Genomic DNA, 6000 nt, shown 5'->3' with positions numbered 1-6000 from the left:
TACCACTAGAGTGAAAGCACCGCCACCATTCAAAAGTGACCAAAACGTCAGCCAGGAAGCATAGGAACTGAGAAGTGGTCTGTGGTCACCACCTGCAGAAACACTCCTTTATTGGGGGTGTCTGGCTAATTGCCTATAATTTACACCTGTTGTCTACAGAGTTGCAACAGTAAGTAAATAACCGTATTAGAATGAAAGGTATAAGTTAATTTTGTCAAACTTGTGATGCTCGCCATGCTCATTAGTTGCTCATTCAACGCATATGCTGTTATGTACACCGTAGCCAAGTGGTTAGAGCGTTGGACTAGCAGCCGGAAGGTTGCAAGTTCAAATCCCCGAGCTGGCAAAGTACAAACCTGTTCTGCCCCTGAACAAGGCAGTTAGCCCACTGTTCCCTGGTAGGCTGTCATTGAAAATAAGAATGTGGTCTTAACTGACTTGCCTAGTTAAATAAAGGTAAAAAATAAAATAAATGTGACTCCCATCAATTGCTCACTGTTTTTACATTCCCTGAGACCAACCAGAAATGTTTCCTTGGCCACGTACATATAAAAGCACACACTTGTGGTCTGGTCTTTTCTGCATCAATAAAGTTTGTCAAAACAATTGTAGGCTGGTTCAGTGCAGGAGGAGCTGGAGTGGAGTGCTGCTGGGGCGCACCGGAGAGTCGCTCGTTTTAAAAAAAGAAGCTGAAGAACACCATCCCATCCGTGAAGCACGGGGGTGGCAGCATCATGTTGTGGGGGTGCTTTGCTGCAGGAGGGAGTGGTGCACTTCACAAAATAGATGACTTCATGAAAGAGAAAAATGATGTGGATATATTGGAAGCAACATCTCAAGACATCAGATGGGTCTTCTAATTGGACAATGACCCCAAGCATACTTCCAAAGTTGTGGCAAAATTACTTAAGGTCCACAAAGTCCAGTTACAAGCCTTTTCAGTTCTGCCAACACATTTTCTATAAGATTGAGGTCAGGGCTTTGTGATGGCCACTCCTACAAACCTGACTCAGTTACACCAGCTCTGTCCGGAGGAATGGGCAAAAATTCACCCAATTTATTGTGGGAAGCTTGTGGAAGGCTACCCGAAACGTTTGACCCAAGTTAAAACTATTTTAAAGGCAATGCTACCAAATACTAATTGAGTGTATGTAAACTTCTGACCCGCTGGGAATGTGATGAAAGAAATAAAACCTGAAATAAATAATTCCCTCTACTATTATTCTGACATTTCACATTATTAAAATAAAGTGGTGATCCTAACTGACCTAAAATAGAGAATTTTTAAATCAAATCAAATCAAATTTATTTATATAGCCCTTCGTACATCAGCTGATATCTCAAAGTGCTGTACAGAAACCCAGCCTAAAACCCCAAACAGCAAACAATGCAGGTGTAAAAGCACGGTGGCTAGGAAAAACTCCCTAGAAAGGCCAAAACCTAGGAAGAAACCTAGAGAGGAACCGGGCTATGTGGGGTGGCCAGTCCTCTTCTGGCTGTGCCGGGTAGAGATTATAACAGAACATGACCAAGATGTTCAAATGTTCATAAATGACCAGCATGGTCGAATAATAATAAGGCAGAACAGTTGAAACTGGAGCAGCAGCACAGTCAGGTGGACTGGGGCATTGTGTCAGGTAGTCCTGGGGCACGGTCCTAGGGCTCAGGTCCTCCGAGAGAGAGAAAGAAAGAGAGAATTAGAGAGAGCATATGTGGGGTGGCCAGTCCTCTTCTGGCTGTGCCGGGTAGAGATTATAACAGAACATGACCAAGATGTTCAAATGTTCATAAATGACCAGCATGGTCGAATAATAATAAGGCAGAACAGTTGAAACTGGAGCAGCAGCACAGTCAGGTGGACTGGGGCATTGTGTCAGGTAGTCCTGGGGCACGGTCCTAGGGCTCAGGTCCTCCGAGAGAGAGAAAGAAAGAGAGAATTAGAGAGAGCATATGTGGGGTGGCCAGTCCTCTTCTGGCTGTGCCGGGTGGAGATTATAACAGAACGTGGCCAAGATGTTCAAATGTTCATAAATGACCAGCATGGTTGAATAATAGTAAGGCAGAACAGTTGAAACTGGAGCAGGAGCATGGCCAGGTGGACTGGGGACAGCAAGGAGTCCTCATGTCAGGTAGTCCTGGGACATGGTCCTAGGGCCCAGGCCAGTTGAAACTGGAGCAGCAGCATGGCCAGGTGGACTGGGGACAGCAAGGAGTCATCATGTCAGGTAGTCCTGGGGCATGGTCCTAGGGCTCAGGTCCTCCGAGAGAGAGAAAGAAAGAGAGAAGGAGAGAATTAGAGAACGCACACTTAGATTCACACAGGACACCGAATAGGACAGGAGAAGTACTCCAGATATAACAAACTGACCCTAGCCCCCGACACATAAACTACTGCAGCATAAATACTGGAGGCTGAGACAGGAGGGGTCAGGAGACACTGTGGCCCCATCCGAGGACACCCCGGACAGGGCCAAACAGGAAGGATATAACCCCACCCACTTTGCCAAAGCACAGCCCCCACACCACTAGAGGGATATCTTCAACCACCAACTTACCATCCTGAGACAAGGCCGAGTATAGCCCACAAAGATCTCCGCCACGGTACAACCCAAGGGGGGCAACCCAGACAGGCCGACCACAACAGTGAATCAACCCACCCAGGTGACGCACCCCCCCAGGGACGGCACGAGAGAGCCCCAGCAAGCCAGTGACTCAGCCCCCGTAACAGGGTTAGAGGCAGAGAATCCCAGTGGAAAGAGGGGAACCGGCCAGGCAGAGACAGCAAGGGCGGTTCGTTGCTCCAGAGCCTTTCCGTTCACCTTCCCACTCCTGGGCCAGACTACACTCAATCATATGACCCACTGAAGAGATGAGTCTTCAGTAAAGACTTAAAGGTTGAGACCGAGTTTGCGTCTCTGACATGGGCAGGCAGACCGTTCCATAAAAATGGAGCTCTATAGGAGAAAGCCCTGCCTCCAGCTGTTTGCTTAGAAATTCTAGGGACAATTAGGAGGCCTGCGTCTTGTGACCGTAGCGTACGTGTAGGTATGTACGGCAGGACCAAATCAGAGAGGTAGGTAGGAGCAAGCCCATGTAATGCTTTGTAGGTTAGCAGTAAAACCTTGAAATCAGCCCTTGCTTTGACAGTAAGCCAGTGTAGAGAGGCTAGCACTGGAGTAATATGATCAAATTTTTTGGTTCTAGTCAGGATTCTAGCAGCCGTATTTAGCACTAACTGAAGTTTATTTAGTGCTTTATCCGGGTAGCCGGAAAATAGAGCATTGCAGTAGTCTAACCTAGAAGTGACAAAAGCATGGATTAATTTTTCTGCATCATTTTTGGACAGAAAGTTTCTGATTTTTGCAATGTTACGTAGATGGAAAAAAGCTGTCCTCGAAATGGTCTTGATATGTTCTTCAAAAGAGAGATCAGGGTCCAGAGTAACGCCGAGGTCCTTCACAGTTTTATTTGAGACGACTGTACAACCATTAAGATTAATTGTCAGATTCAACAGAAGATCTCTTTGTTTCTTGGGACCTAGAACAAGCATCTCTGTTTTGTCCGAGTTTAATAGTAGAAAGTTTGCAGCCATCCACTTCCTTATGTCTGAAACACATGCTTCTAGCGAGGGCAATTTTGGGGCTTCACCATGTTTCATTGAAATGTACAGCTGTGTGTCATCCGCATAGCAGTGAAAGTTTACATTATGTTTTCGAATAACATCCCCAAGAGGTAAAATATATAGTGAAAACAATAGTGGTCCTAAAACAGAACCTTGAGGAACACCGAAATGTACAGTTGATTTGTCAGAGGACAAACCATTCACAGAGACAAACTGATATCTTTCCGACAGATAAGACCTAAACCAGGCCAGAACATGTCCGTGTAGACCAATTTGGGTTTCCAATCTCTCCAAAAGAATGTGGTGATCGATGGTATCAAAAGCAGCACTAAGGTCTAGGAGCACGAGGACAGATGCAGAGCCTCGGTCCGATGCTATTAAAATGTCATTTACCACCTTCACAAGTGCCGTCTCAGTGCTATGATGGGGTCTAAAACCAGACTGAAGCATTTCGTATACATTGTTTGTCTTCAGGAAGGCAGTGAGTTGCTGCGCAACAGCCTTCTCTAAAATCTTTGAGAGGAATGGAAGATTCGATATAGGCCGATAGTTTTTATATTTTCTGGGTCAAGGTTTGGCTTTTTCAAGAGAGGCTTTATTACTGCCACTTTTAGTGAGTTTGGTACACATCCAGTGGATAGAGAGCCGTTTATTATGTTCAACATAGGAGGGCCAAGCACAGGAAGCAGCTCTTTCAGTAGTTTAGTTGGAATAGGGTCCAGTATACAGCTTGAAGGTTTAGAGGCCATGATTATTTTCATCATTGTGTCAAGAGATATAGTACTAAAACACTTGAGCGTCTCTCTTGATCCTAGGTCCTGGCAGAGTTGTGCAGACTCAGGACAACTGAGGTTTGGAGGAATACGCAGGTTTAAAGAGGAGTCCGTAATTTGCTTTCTAATAATCATAATCTTTTCCTCAAAGAAGTTCATGAATTTATCACTGCTAAAGTGAAAGTCATCCTCTCTTGGGGAATGCTGCTTTTTAGTTAGCTTTGCCACAGTATCAAAAAGGAATTTCGGATTGTTCTTATTTTCCTCAATTAAGTTAGAAAAATAGGACGATCGAGCAGCAGTAAGGGCTCTTCGGTACTGCACGGTACCGTCCTTCCAAGCTAGTCGGAAGACTTCCAGTTTGGTGTGGCGCCATTTCCGTTCCAATTTTCTGGAAGCTTGCTTCAGAGCTCGGGTATTTTCTGTGTACCAGGGAGCTAGTTTCTTATGAGACATTTTTTTGTTTTTAGGGGTGCAACTGCATCTAGGGTATTGCGCAAGGTTAAATTGAGATCCTCAGTTAGGTGGTTAACGGATTTTTGTCCTCTGGCGTCCTTGGGTAGGCAGAGGGAGTCTGGAAGGGCATCAAGGAATCTTTGTGTTGTCTGTGAATTTATAGCACGACTTTTGATGTTCCTTGGTTGGGGTCTGAGCAGATTATTTGTTGCAATTGCAAACGTAATAAAATGGTGGTCCGATAGTCCAGGATTATGAGGAAAAACATTAAGATCCACAACATTTATTCCATGGGACAAAACTAGGTCCAGCGTATGACTGTGACAGTGAGTGGGTCCAGAGACATGTTGGACAAAACCCACTGAGTCGATGATGGCTCCAAAAGCCTTTTGGAGTGGGTCTGTGGACTTTTCCATGTGAATATTAAAGTCACCAAAGATTAGAATATTATCTGCAATGACTACAAGGTCTGATAGGAATTCAGGGAACTCAGTGAGAAACGCTGTATATGGCCCAGGAGGCCTGTAAACAGTAGCTATAAAAAGTGATTGTGTAGGCTGCATAGATTTCATGACTAGAAGCTCAAAAGACGAAAACGTCATTTTTTTTTTTTGTAAATTGAAATTTGCTATCGTAAATGTTAGCAACACCTCCGCCTTTGCGGGATGCACGGGGGATATGGTCACTAGTGTAGCCAGGAGGTGAGGCCTCATTTAACACAGTAAATTCATCAGGCTTAAGCCATGTTTCAGTCAGGCCAATCACATCAAGATTATGATCAGTGATTAGTTAATTGACTATAATTGCCTTTGAAGTAAGGGATCTAACATTAAGTAGCCCTATTTTGAGATGTGAGGTATCATGATCTCTTTCAGTAATGACAGGAATGGAGGTGGTCTTTATCCTAGTGAGATTGCTAAGGCGAACACCGCCATGTTTAGTTTTGCCCAACCTAGGTCGAGGCACAGACACGGTCTCAATGGTGATAGCTGAGCTGACTACACTGACTATGCTAGTGGCAGACTCCACTATGCTGGCAGGCTGGCTAATAGCCTGCTGCCTGGCCTGCACCCTATTTCATTGTGGAGCTAGAGGAGTTAGAGCCCTGTCTATGTTGGCAGATAAGATGAGAGCACCCCTCCAGCTAGG

This window comes from Oncorhynchus keta, chromosome 8, assembly GCF_023373465.1.
Source record: "Oncorhynchus keta strain PuntledgeMale-10-30-2019 chromosome 8, Oket_V2, whole genome shotgun sequence".
Taxonomy (NCBI): domain Eukaryota; kingdom Metazoa; phylum Chordata; class Actinopteri; order Salmoniformes; family Salmonidae; genus Oncorhynchus; species Oncorhynchus keta.
This window is presented reverse-complemented; position numbering follows the sequence as displayed.